Genomic DNA, 14194 nt, shown 5'->3' with positions numbered 1-14194 from the left:
CGGCCTCGCTGTGGATGACAGGGGCTGCCGCCCCCGGACGCCGGGATGCGTGCCAGCGCCACCGCAGCGTCTCTCTGTTCCGCGCGTGGATCTTACACACGCTCAGACGCCGGCAGCGAGGGCAAGGCCAGGTCCTGGTCCTGGGCGCCTGAAGCTCACGTCCCTGCACAGACCCCGGGGCCCCTGCGGAGTCCCGCTGGGGACGGGTCCTCGGGCCTGCTTGCCAGGAGCCCGGAGGCTGTCACTGGTGCTCCGCCTCCTTCGGAGAGTTCCGTAAACCTCCTCCCGAGGCTGGCGCGTTTCCCGAGCTTAACAACAATGACGACGACATCCTGACAAGGCTGTAGCTGACATGGAAACCGGTGTTCTGTGCCGAACTGCTCGGAGCGTTCCTTTAATGAGCCCTCACGCCGCACACGGTACCTCCCGCCGGGGCCATTTCACTCCAGCCCCGCGATCCCTCCGCACAGGCAGCCGGGCTTTGTGCCGGCACCACCTGCGCTTTCTTTCACCAAAGCCTCAAGTGCCCTTGCAGACTGGCTACTTGTGCCCCCTCTTTACAGATGAGGAAACTGAGGCTGGCGGAGGTCCTGGAGGCCACAGTGGCACTGAGGGTGTAGGCCGGGGTTTGTCTGCCTGCCCGTCTGGCCTGTTGCGCCCCCCCCCCCACCCCGCCCCTCGCTAACCACTCTCCAGCCCAGGCCCAGGGAACACAACCTCCTGTCTCCCGCCTGTTCTCTTTGCCTCCCTCTGGCGAGAGAACAGAGTCAGGCCAGGGCAGCTCCTTAGCGACTGCTTTGTTGTGGGAACCGAGGCCCTTCTGCAGCTGGGTGTCAGCACAGTGAGCCCGGACTCAGGGCTGGCAGGATGGCGCCGCTGCAGGTGCTTCTGAAGCTCAGGCCCCACTGGGCCACCTGCTGAGGGGCCGGAGCCATTGCGCTCCTCCTTCAGGTGGTTTGGCCCCTTGGCTGCAGGACAATGTGTGTCCAGTGCTGAGCTCAGAGGGGCTGGATTTAGGTGTGGTGGTGGTGATGGTGGTTCCTGTTTGCAGCTCATGTTAGAGAGCAGCCCACCAGCCTAGGTTACGGTGCCTTTTCTAGGCTGCTGCTCTCCCCGTCTGACCAGCCTGGCGCCAGGAGGCCGCTATCCAGTCAACAGAGGGTCACCCAGACCAGTGGCTCTCCTTAAGGCGTCCTGTCAGGAGTCTTTGCTTAGAAGTTTAATTTAAATGAAAAAAACAGAGCCTGTGCTGTGAAAGGAAGTAAACCCCGTTTATTAAAACGCTGCTGAGCACTAACAAAATCAAGGCGGCCAGCTGGGAGGTTGAGCACCAGCTGGTCCAGTGTCTACTTAAGTCAGCCCTGAAGAAGGGAGGGACCTAGAACCCCAAACCAGGAGGAGGGGTCTAGAACCCCAAGCCAGGAGGAGGGACCTAGAACCCCAAGCCAGGAGGAGGGATCTAGAACTCCAAGCCAGGAGGAGGGATCTAGAACCCTGAGCCAGGAGGCGAGATCCAGGATCCTGAGCCAGGAGGAGGGGTCTAGAACCCTGAGCCAGGAGGCGAGATCCAGGATCCTGAGCCAGGAGGAGGGGTCTAGAACCCCAAGCCAGGAGGAGAGATCCAGGATCCTGGGCCAGGAGGAGGGATCTAGGACCCTGAGCCAGGAGGAGAGATTTAGAACCCTGAGTCAGGAGGAGGGATCTAGACTCCTGAGTCAGGAGGATCTGGAGGTGTGCTCTGCTCTCTAGACTCAGGTCAGCACTGTTTCCTGTAAAAGGCTGGGGTCAGTTTCAGCTTTGCAGTTGAGACCATCTGTTTCACAGCGTAGCAGCTGGGCCATGGAAAGTGGTCAGAAGATTTAGGACCAATGGGTGTGGTGTGTTCCAATCAAATTCTGTTTATGGACACATTCGCATTTCATAATTTTCACATTCACAAAATAGCCTTCTTTTGATTTACTCCCAACTATTTGTTTATTTATTTATTTAACTAGAGGCCCGGTGCACAAAAATTTGTGCACTCGGGGGGAAGGGGGGGCTCCCTCAGCCTGGCCTGTGCCCTCTCGCAGTCTGGGACCCCTTGGGAGATAACGCCCTGCTGGCTTAGGCCTGCTCCCGGGTGGCAGAGGGCAGGCCCAATCCCTAGGTGCAGCTCCTGGTCGGGCTCAGAGCAGGGCCGATTGGGGAGTTGGGACTCCGCCCCCTGTCATGCACAGAGCAGGGCGGATTGGGAGGTTGCGATGCCACCCTCAGTCACGCTCAGCATAGGGCCAATTGGGGGGTTGGGGCACCGCCCCCTGTCACACTCAAGGCAGGGTCAATGGGGAGGTTGTGGCGCCACCCCCTGTCACGCACAGAGCAGGGCCAATCAGGGGGGTTGGGGAGCTCCCCCCTGTCACGCACAGAGCAGGGCCCATCAGGGGGTTGGGGAGCTCCCCCCTGTCATGCACAGAGCAGGACCCATCAGGGGGTTGGGGAGCTCCACCCTGTCACACACAGAGCAGGGCGCATCAGGGGTTGGGGAGCTCCCCCCTGTCACGCACAGAGCAGGGCAGATCAGGGGGTTGGGGCACCACCCTCTATCACCCACAGAGCAGGGCCGATCAGGGGGTTGGGGCGCCGCCACTCTCACACTCAGGGCAGGGCCGATGGGGAGGTTATGGCTCTACCCCATCACACACAGAGCAGGGCCCGTGGGGTGGGGGGGTTGGGGCGCCGCAGCCTGTCACACACAGAGCCGCAGGATGATCAGGAGGTTGGGGAGCTCCCCCCTATCAGGCACAGAGCAGAGCCGATCAGGGGGTTGGGGTACCTTCCCCTGTCACGAACAGAGCAGGGCCGATAGGGAGGTTGTGGCCCCACCCCCTGTCACACACAGAGCCGCAGGGCGATCAGGGGGTTTGGGCGCTGCCCCCTGTCACGCTGATGGCGGTGCCGGGAGGCCTCGCGGCTCCGCTGATCCCGGTGCTGGGAGGCATATTACCCTTTTACTATATAGGCTAGAGGCCTGGTGCAGGGGTGGGTGCCGGCTGGTTTGCCCTGAAGGGTGTCCTGGATCAGGGTGGGGGTCCCCACTGGGGTGCCTGGACAGCCTGGATGAGGGGATGATGGCTGTTTGCAGCTGGTCACACACCCTTCAGGGTGGGGGTCCCCACTGGGGTGCCTGGCCAGTCTGGGTGAGGGGCTGAGGGCTGTTTTCAGGCTGTGGGTGACTGAAGCTCCCAACTGCTCCTTTTTTTCTTTTCTTTTTTTTTTTATTCTGGGCCAGCTTTAGCTCTGAGGCTTGGCTCCAGCTCTGAGGCCTCAGCTGCTGAAAGCAGGTATCTGGTTTGTTTGGGTTCTATAATCAAAACAATGTATAACTCCAGCTCTGAGATCCCGGCTCACTGAAAGCAGGTTTCTGGGATTTTGTTTAGCTTCTATATTTGTAACTATGTCTCAAACTGCAGGCTTAGAGGCCGGCAAGGCAGGCAGGGAACATTGGTTTTCTCCGTCACTGAAGCAAGCAAGCCTCATGTTAGTTTCAAGCTGCCTGGCTGCCGGCCGCCATCTTGGCTGGCAGTTAATTTGCATATCGCCCTGATTAGCCAATGGGAAGGGTAGCGGTTGTACGCTTATTACCATGTTTCTCTTTTATTAGATAGGATCCTCACCTGAGGATATTTTTCCATTGATTTTAGTGAGAGTGAAAGAGAGGGAAAGACAGAGAGAAACATCGATGTGATTGGTTGCCTCTTGCACGCGCCTGACCAGGGTCTGGGATGGGGAGGAGCCTGCAACCGAGGTATGTGCCCCTGACCAGAATCGAACCCGGATCCTTCAGTCTGCAGGCCGAAGCTCTATCTACTGAGCCAAATCGTCTGGGACCGGTTTGATTTACCCCCAACTATGTGAAAAACATTCTTAACTTAGGAGGCTGTACAGAAACAGCAGGTAGGATGGACTTAGCTCAGGGACCCTAGTGTGCCTGCCTCTAAGTCACCCTGCCCACTCCCATCACCACCGAGCCCATGTGGATAGTGAGCACTTGAACCCTGTCTAGTCTGGATTGGACTGTGCTGTACGGGTCACACACAGCCAGGGTTTTTAGGTAGTACGGAGATAAAGAAGGTAAAACATCTCCCAGTATTCCGTGTTGAATATTACATTGAATCTGTGTTGACATGATAATGCTTTGGATATTTAAATAAAATATATGACTAAGATTGTTTTCACATGTTTCTTTTTACTTTTTAATGTGGCTACCATCAAATTTAAAATGGCACGTGGCTCTCACTGTATTTCTATTGGACAGCACAAGACTGGCTCTTCTCCCGGACACGGACCCTCCCTCACTCCCACTGAGTCCAGGAGGCCGATGTGCTCGTGGCGAAATGGCTCAGCTTCTCCACTGCCAGCTGCGCGGAGTTCAGATGTTAAGCAGGGACTTGTGTTCCTAGATCACCAGCACTGACGCTCTTACTTGCTGCTGCCTTTATCTATAAAACGTCGGACCTTAAGAAATCAGGCCGTCTGCTAATGAAGTAAAATTGGTGACAGCTACCATTTTTCAAGCACCATCTAGAAGATGCTGGGCTAGCTGTCTTACACGCAGTGTGGACTTTGAGTCTCACAACTGTCCTGGGAGGGAGCCATTCCTATCTTCACTTTCTTGCAGAACAAGGTCAAAGAGGTGAAATCCCTTGTCCAAAATTATGTCATTGGCGGCAGAGTTGCTTTCAAAGTCAGGTCTCCCTGCCTCCCTAGACCGGGAGTGCCATAATCGCTAAGTTGCCCATGGAAACAAGGCCTTCTTGGGAGAACTGCTTCTCCCTCCAGAGCGCAGGTGGGGGTGGGGGCACCACGCACAGCAGCCTGGCTGTGTGCAGCGGGGATCTTGATGCAGGGCTGGAGTGCAGAGCCCAAGTGTGCCCTTTGCTGCCCGCACCCAGCAGCAGCTGGAGAGGAGGCTAGTGTTTACCTGCCCCACACCCGCCTCTGACACGGGCGGAGCAGGATTGTTTTGAGCTCAGAGACGCACCAAGGTAACAGCCACATTTCTCACAAGGGCTCCAGCTGCACTGGAGGCCCTCCTCGCTCCTTTTCATGCAGCAGCTCTGGCCTGCCCCAGGGCCTTTGCGCATGCTGGCACTCTGCTTGGAGCACTCTGACCCTGATCGTTACCCGGCTGCTCCCTTCACCCCATTCAACCATTAGCACCAGTGTCACTTCCTCAGGGAGGCCTTTCCTGCCCATCCCATCTAAAGACCCTCACCCCACCTCCCAGGTGTCAGCTAACACGCCATCCTGCTTACATCCCTCCTGACACTGACACTACAGGAACCATCTCACTCCTTTGATCACGGGTTGATGCTCCCCGAATGCAAGCTCAAGCGGGCTCTGCTTTGTCTGCCCTGCTCTCCCCTGCACCTAGTGTATGCCAATGAGTGGTGGGGAGTCCTCCAGGTGGGGGGTGCCTTACTGCCCTGCATCTCTCCCTGCCATCATGGACTCAGAGTGTTGGGCTGGCTCAGAGCAGCGGTCCTGGAGCCGTCGGGGGACTGGTGCCGACAGATGGCTGGGCCCTCAGACGGTGCGTTTCTGACGCGGTCCCCGGCGGGGCTTATGCTGCAGTGCAAGGACCGCACAGAGAGAAGAAAGAGCTGCGACTGGACAGCGGGCTGACTCCATCCTCCCGCTCTCGCTGCAGATCACTTACTGGGAGGCGCTGCTCAGGGGCGCTTCCTCCTCACGTTGATACAACACGTGTTTCCTGCACTCTCTGCGGCTCAGGCACCGCCCGCCGTGCTTCCTGCGTCTCCGAGGTGCATTTACAGTCAAGGGGCTGAGCAAGGTCAAGGAACAGGGAGAAAGTAAGGCTGGGCCTGGATTTAGGGACATGGCACGCAGCCCAGCAGGAGGAGCGCTCCCCGCTGCCCTCTGAGCTCCTGGGAGCAGAAGCCCTCAGATATGGGCCATGGGTGCCAGGTAGACCCAGCATCTATTTCCACTTGTGTCTGTGTGATGCTTGGTGGAGCCGCCCAGAACACCAGGAGGCACAGCCAGGAGAGTCTGTGTAGCCGAGTGGCTAAGATTGTGGGTTTTGGCCTCAGAGATGTAAGGTCTCCATTCCCAGACCTACCACACACCGCGGTGATGCCTTCAGCATGTGACCTGATTTCCTGAACTTCAGTTTGGTAGTCCCTTCAAGTGACTGTTGTAGATGCTGAAATGAGATGATGCAAGTGCTTAGCACAGGTAGCTGCACCCAGACAGTACGAGAGGCCAGCGAGCTATCTGCCAGGCCCCTGGCTGCTGTGCTGCCTCGGCACTGGGAGGAGGCAAAGCAGGTCTGCAGTGACGGGAAACCGGAGTTTGGGGTGAGGCGGCGAGCAGAGGACCGGAAGCGGGGCTGCTCCTCGGGGTGGCGCGCCGGCACGAGAAAGGGGTCTTCCCCATCCTCACAGTGAGTCACGTGTGCACTCGGGTGTACTGGCTTATATTAAAGGGAAATAATAGAAGAAAAAAGCGAAAACCAGAAGCTGTAGCCCATGGGGACAGGAAAGCACAGGGGCTGGGGAGGAGCCCCTCTTCTCTGCATTGTCCTGGTTTGGTAGTTTGATGTGGAGCCATGTCAGTGCCCCACGGAATTAAATAAAACAATTTAAATAGAGGGCCCTGAAAGTTAAGAGCAAAATGAAACAAATGAACTTAATATGTAGGTGGCATGATTGCACAGAGGGGACTTACTAATTTGACTCAACTTCTATAAGGACATCTACCCTAACACACAATTAACTATAAAGGAAGCTGTTCTCAGAAATAGATAGATACAGATATAGCACATTAGTAAGTATGTGGATACCATTAGCAAGTGTTAAAGAGATGCAAATAGACCATCCAAATGGTAAGTAAAACCTGTTCCTTGTATATTTGAATATCAATATACTTATATTTTAATATCAATATGTAAGGTAAAGGTAGTGTATAAAATCAAACATAAAAATATCAAATATAGTGCAAACTCGATCACTAGCTCTGCTTGATGTTGCAGACGTGAAGGGAACGAGGCTTGCTAAAGTAATTGTGGTGATAGAAATTTATTAGCCTCAGAAGCTACTGAGGCGGTTTCTTCTATCCCAGGACAGTGTAAAATAAAAAAAAATCAAATATAAGAGACAAGTATAAGATATACTTTATCTTAGAAAAAGAAAAGTATTTCCTACTGGAAGTTCTTGCAACAATAACCAATGTAATAGCAATGACCCTCCTTTGCACCTAGATTTTGTCTCTGAGCCCAATTTCTCTTCCTGACCCGGAGGAGAGTTTAGAAGCCCTGCCACAGCCAAAGGGAGGCCGACTAAGAAGAACCGCATGGAAACCGAGAACTGAGGAGCCAGCCTGAATTTCCCACCAGAGAGCGAAGGAGCAGTGTGTCCATCAGCAGGAATGAACCCTGGAGGGCTGACATCCACGAGCCCGTAATGATGCTGGGAAAACGCACAGCGGAACAGCCCTCGTGTCCGCGGCGGACCAGGTGCTCCCGGTGGAAGAGGCGCAGGGCCGTAGCTCACCCGGCTGTCCTGCGCGCACCGCACCAGGAGCCGAGACAAGGAGGAGGCAGATTTCTCGGATAAAGGGTAAAACTAGAATATTGTCTTTTTTCAAATGCCTGACAATGTGCTTCTGGCCTTGGGTCGCACTCCCAGATCTCAGGAAGAGCCAGGAAGACGGGACGGGAATGACTCCGCGAGGCCCGGCAACTCGGCAGCACCAGCAAGCGATGTCTTCAACCACCACGGTGCTCACATGGAGGCCGAGGACCTGCCTCATCTGAAGACACTGAAGAGGCACCTCAACTCACAGCCACTATACTCTCTGCATTCTGATGCCAACGCCCACCTGTGGCAAACCCTTATAAGGTGACTCATATCTTCCTGGGCCTGGGAAGATAGTTGGGAATCACCGCCTAGGTCTTAGGTGTGCTAGTCGTATGCTGACAAAGGGAGCTTGCTATTTAGAAAGACCTACACCACTAGTTAGGAATGGAATAACATGATATCTGGGACTTACTTCTAAGTAATGCAGCGTGTGGGGAAAGGGTTGGAGTATATGAAACAAGATTTCTAAAATTGGGCATTTGTTACACTATCTTCTGAACTTTTGTATAGATTAGAAATGCTCCATGATTGTGACAGAGCGCTCCTTGGGGCACGATGGAGGGAAAGGCGGGTGAGAGTGACCGAGGGCTGGGAGTCCCAGCGAAGGAGAGGGACAGGGAGGGGGCCTGTGAGGGAGAGGCGGGGTCTGGCCTGTCTGCCTGTCCCTGAGACTCCAGTCTGTCTGGTGACCTCACTTGGGGTTATTTGATATAAAGTGGTTTCAAGGAGGCCAACATCTCTATGAATATTGGCAGGAACGCAAAACATCAGAAACAACGTCTAATTTCTGAGGCTATGCTTAACAAAAAATGAGAACAGAAGAAAACATCTACAGCAGAGGAACCATGTAAAAATGGAGTTTATATATTGATGGAAAAATGTGTCCATTCATGGAAAGATAAAAAAGTAAAATGCAGTTTTGTGGGGGGGAAAAAGGCCTTAAATATATCACCAAACATTAGGTAAAAGCATACCTAAACTCAACAGATACTGTTTTGTAAGCAGTGTGCATGTGTGTGTTTCTGTGTGGGCATGTGTGTCTGTGTGTGTCCGTGTGTGCCTGTGTGCACGCGCATGCGCGCACATGTGTGTGTGTGCATGCATGTGTGTGCGTGTGTGACTGTGTGTGCGCATGTGCGTGTGTGCGCGCGCGCGCGCGTGTGCGTGTTGGTTTTGCCGTTTGGGGAAACGGTAAAGCATTTCCCACTGAGATGACTGGTGGCAGGTGGAGCAGAGCGGCTCCTCTCCGACAGGAGGTTACAGTTGGACCAACTCGCAGAGAAACCCGAGCCCCGAGCAGTGGCGGTGCTCCTGCCCTGCCTCCCGCCGGGCTGGGCGAAGGTGCGCGCTGGTTTAGCCGTGACGCTAACACCTTGGCATGGCTGTGGGTTGGTGGGGCTAAAAATACCCGGTGGACTGGAGTTTCTCCAGAAAACCGAGAGGTGTCCACTTTCTCCCCAGGGCCGGGGTCACGCCCCCGGCCAGCGCTGACATGGGGACTGTGTCAGGGGCAGTGCTCCCTGGAAACCCCGCACACCCCAGGCCCCTGGAGAGGCACTGTCTCTGCACCAGAGCGCAGCCACCTAGGCCCCCGGGAAGGCGGTGCTCGCCGCTCTGGATGGGCTGCCCAACCACATCCCTCTCATCCTAGGGGGGTGGGGTGGGGAGATCCCCACCGGGAGTTAGATCTGCGGGGTCCGCAACCTCGGTACTTGAGTTCTGGCTGGGAAAGAAGTCAGAGCCAAGACTCACACTGTGAGAGAAGTTGATTTAGAAAGTCACAGAGAAGTGAGCAGCAGCAGAAATGGAAACACGTCACAGAGGCAAAAGAAGGCCCGGTGCTTAGGAGGAAGAGCGAGGCCAGGAAAACGTGTCTGTGGGGGGGAAGCAGGGGAGCTGGGGCGCTCCTGGGAGGGAGAGCTTGCTGGGTCCTCCTAAGTCCTAGGGCCTTTAAGAGTGGGGAGTTAGGGCGGTCCCAGGGGTGCACCTTAATAGAAGATTCATCAGCGTCCAGGGTGCCGTCCAGGCTGCTGGTCACTGAGTGGTCGGATTGGTCAGTGGGGCGGGTCCTGAGCTCAGCCAGGTGTGGCTTGTTGGTTTTGCTGCTTCTCTGGGCCTGGAGCTGAAGACAGCTGAGGCCTAGAAGTGATCTCCAGGGAGGAAAGGTTGGGGGTCCGAATTGCATGACCAGTGATATGAAAGGTCAGGGGTCTGCACTGCAGGAGCAGCGATACCCTGGGGAGGAGAGGTCTCGCTGGGCGCGAGGTCCTGTTTTCCCAGTTTTGCCTGTTGCCAGGCGCCCGGGCTTTCTGCCCTGGTGACTGTACCTGGCCCGTGGTCCTTGCTCTGCTCACATCTGTCTACCTGCCCCCCACAGTCCCATCAGAGCTCTGGCCTCTGGTGGGGAAACGGGATCTCCAGACACCTCCCTGCATATCGGCTCCCCTAGAGGGGGCTCCATCTAGCTCCCTGGTCCAGTGTCAGGGCACAGAGTGGGACAGGCGCCCAGTGGGCCTGCGGCCGGCTCAGGGCCTGCCCAGGTTGGAAGAGAGCCAGCGTGTTCTCAGATGAGGAGCTTTGCAAGTCACCTTCTCACCAGGTTTGCTCTCTGACGTCCAATCCCAAAGCCCCAAGATCAGCTCTGCTCCCGGGGCCAGACTTCAGGGAGCCGAGACTGTCACATGCCCCCTGGAACCCGAGAGCACCGTGCCAGTGGCATGAAGGGTGCTGTCTGGTTGGCAGAGGGCTCCTCATCGCCTTGGGGGCACTCCTTTCATGGAGCCTCTGAGGAGGGCGCGGCAGCCTCGCCATCCTCCACTTCCCAGCAGAGGGAGCAGGGCCTGGGGACTCAAGGAGTCACAGCCCATCAGAGAGCCAGTGCCAGCCTCACCGAGGTGCCCAAGCACGAGAGCAGGGCTTTCTGGCGGGTTCCTGGCCTCCCTGGAGGGGCCAGCACATACTTTTGCTTACACATCCCTGGCTCTCTGCTCAGGGCCTTGGATTTGCCCAGTGCAGCCCACACCAGAGGAGGCCCAAAAGGCTGCAGGACGGTTTTGTTCTAAAATAACCTGGATTGGGTAGCAGTGCAAAAACCAAGATATTTTGTGTAATAGCATTTCTGGCTCTGCTAATAGAAGGTGGGATACCACGGGGTGGCATCCTGCTTGGGGATGGAGCGGGGGCTTCAGACAGGGCGCACCCTTTTGCTGGCCACCAGCTATTTCACTCTGTGCATAAGCTGCCAGGACTTCGGACTTCGGATTTGCAGTTCATTCTAAGCGGGGTGGTGAGGCTGTTAAAGATGCATAGCTGACCCGCCTCAATGTCTCCCGCAAGCCAGTGGGAGGGCTTCGCCCTGAACCCGTGGCCCCGCCACCCTCCGTGCCATTGGACACCCTCAGACGCTTGGGGAAGTGGGTGCCACGTGGAGCTGAGCCGAGCATGGAGGGGCATAAACCAGGAGGCGCTGTGCTGGCATCAATCCTACATCGGGCTTATCTTCAGAAGCATTACCTGCTGTGAGCAGATACGTCTTCGTGAAATATGAAATCCACCCAAATTTATTAAAACCGCTGGCACAGTGGGAACTCAAGCCGAGCAGCTCTCCATTAGAGCCTCGTTGTTACGATGGCATTATTTATTTATATCCCAGCCTAGGACAGACATGATGTAATCCAGTAATTAAGACTGTTATGATTGAATATTTATTAAGCACCTACAATAAGCCAGTCACTGATCCACATAAAATGAGTCTTTACCCTCAAGAGCTCCCATCTCGATGCCATGGGGAGCTCAGTGCCCCTCACGGGAGCGGGGGGAGTTTAATGGGTTCTGTCTTCCCTGAGCAAGCCTGAGAAATGACACTGATCAAAAATTGGACCCAGTTTAGTGTCGCTGTTCAATCCGAATAAAATGAAAACAATCCATCCCAGGCTGAGACGGAGATGGGCGTGCGGAGGCCGGTGTCCGCAAATGCCTGCCATGGGGAGGGCGGGGGGGAGCCAGGCCTCCCAGAAGCCAGGTGGACAGGGCCACGACCCCTCGGGTCCCCCGGGCAAAAGGCGCGGGCAGCTTGCTCTGCTGTGTGAACTCACCCCCAGGCCCCCATGGTGGTTCCTTTGTACGTCTCAGAAAACTGGTGCTGCTCTGACAGGTCGCAAGCCCAGACTTGCTGGGTCCCTGCTGTGGGCCAGGGCGGGGGCTGCGCTGGGCGCACACAGCCTCCTTCAGGCACCGGCCCAGACCAGACCCCGCAGGGAGCCTCCTTCTGCCGGCTCCAGGGCTCCCAACACCTGGGATAGCGCCGGCTTCTCTCCCGCTGGCTCTGGGCCAGGCCTCTTCCTTCGCTGCCACCGGGCTGCTCCTCCCGGAAAGGACCCGCTGGGCCTGAGCTCAGCAGGTGGAGCCCGCACGCCAGCCCGCTCTTCCCGCCCCAGGCCTGGCAGCTGCTCGTACAGTGAGAGGAACGCAGTGAGTGGGAACCCGAAGGGGTCGTGGGTGAACCAGTCGTGAGTGTGTGCCCGGCGTGGGCACATGAACTTCCGTGACCAGCTTTCCTCAGTTACCACCCCCCAGCGCACCATTTCTGTGTTTTGAGAGAGAGCGGAAGGTCCCTGGGTTCCCTGGTGCGGCTGCGGGAGGTGTTTGGAAAACGGACACCTGCATGCCATGCTTCTCTCAGCGCGAACCGGCTCCTACGCTGGTTCCCATAAAATCTGGTTTGTGAGGGAGGGACCCTATGCGTTCCCACAGAATATCAGTGTTTATTAACATTGAAATTTTCAAAAATCGCCGGCAAGTCCATAGTACGTAAGATGTACCATTTTAACCATTTTTAAGTGTACAATTCCATGGCATTAAGTACATTCATATTGTCAGCAACCATCTCCACCATCATCTTCAGACCTTGTCATCTTCCAAACTGAAACTGTGCACATTAAACATAACTCCCCACCCTCCTCCCTCTGCCCCTGGCAACCAACATTCTATTTTCTACCTCCATGAATGTGATAGTGGAACCATAGTATTTGTCTTTGTATGACTGGCTTGTGGCACTTAACATAATATCCTCAAGGTTCATCCACGCTGTGTGAGGTGTCGGAATTTCTTTCCCTTTTGAGGCTGAATACTACCCCATTCGATGTATCCTTCCATCCAGCCTGGACACTTGGGCTGCTCCCCCTCCTGGCGATATGCATAGAACTGCTACGGACATGGCTGGACAAACATCTGTTCAAGATCCTGCTTTCAGTTCTCTTGGGAATGTATGAGAGGTGGGATTGCTGGGCCATGTGGGAGTTCTGGTTTTAACTTCTGAGGAAGTGCCACCCTGTTTCCCACAGTGCCTGCGCCGATTTAAGGTTCCAATTTCCCACATCCCAATCACAACTTGTTCTTTTCTTTAATTCTTTTTTTAAAATAATAGTGGCCATTTTAATGAATGTGAGGTAGTATTTATGTAGTTTTGATTTATATTTCCCTTTTAAAAAATTACCTTTTGTTAAAAGTATTACCAATGTCTTCTTCCCCCCCCCCCACTGATCTTCCTGCCCCCCCGCCCCCCCAGGCCTTCACCACACTATTGTCTGTGTCCATGGATTATGCATATATTTCCCTCATGATTAATGCTGTTGAGCATCTTTTTAAAAATATCAGTTTTTAAAAAGTTACCCAAACATCACTCAATGAGGTTTCATTTTAAATGAAAGTCTTTGTATTGAACATGCCAGGAGGCTTGTAACTACAGTTTTGGATGGGCATGCAGATGGCGAAGGGTTGCCAGCTATGCCCTTCCCTTTAAGGCAGGCCAGCTGTGCCCTGTGGCCATGTGGAGCATCACACATCACCATGCTTTGTCCCATTCCTTACGTTTCTGATTTAATTCGTCTGAGGTGACGCTGAGCCGTGCACAGGGAGGCTACTAAGCCTCCCAGGTGAATCTGATGTGCAGGTAGGTTGGGAACCACTGCCTTCAGCTGTTGCTAGTGTTTCCTGGATGCAGGGGATCTTTGGGGCTGAAGGTGGGACATGGTCTAGGTAAGAGTGGAGGCGCACGCTGCTTCGGAAGGCTCCTCCTGCTGCTGGTGGGATCACACGACGTCCGCCACAGGCTCCTTTCTTCTTGGACAATGGTCTGATGCCACCAGAGTTCCCCCAGGGCTGGCTCTCCGGCCACATGAGGTCCTCAGGACCAGGCTGGAGGATACAGAAAAGATGATGCCACTTATTATCCATGTCCCCTCTCGGAGGAGACATGGACCGTTTGCTTTCACCTAAAATTTTTGTGATCTGGAACTAGTGGTTAAGCTGCAATGCTTCCCAACAATCTCTGATGGTAGACCAGGTCTGGAGGCTGTTCCAATACAGACTCCCAGGTCTCTCCCTTGGAACTTCTAATTTGGTAAGTCTGGGTTGGTGCCCAAGCATCTGCTTTGTATTATTTTTTAAACAAACACCCAGATGATACTTGTCTGGAGTTAGGCAACACTGTCTTGAAGTGTGAGGGTGACGAGGGGAGCCCTCAGGGCTGTAGACCCTACTCTGCATCATGATAG

General features: G+C 54.9%; 1 non-coding gene across 1 annotated transcript; it reads left to right on the top strand.

The window, feature by feature from the left end:
• The first annotated feature begins 6996 nt into the window (after window positions 1-6996).
• Window positions 6997-7129, top strand: LOC118679389. Its single transcript, XR_004975227.1, has one exon. It is a non-coding gene; the product is annotated as a small nucleolar RNA SNORA66 (small nucleolar RNA).
• The last annotated feature ends 7065 nt before the right edge of the window (window positions 7130-14194 follow it).

This window comes from Myotis myotis, unplaced genomic scaffold, assembly GCF_014108235.1.
Source record: "Myotis myotis isolate mMyoMyo1 unplaced genomic scaffold, mMyoMyo1.p scaffold_m19_p_24, whole genome shotgun sequence".
Lineage (NCBI taxonomy): Eukaryota > Metazoa > Chordata > Mammalia > Chiroptera > Vespertilionidae > Myotis > Myotis myotis.
Note: the sequence above shows the minus strand (reverse complement) of the source record. Positions and strands in the feature narration are given on the sequence as shown.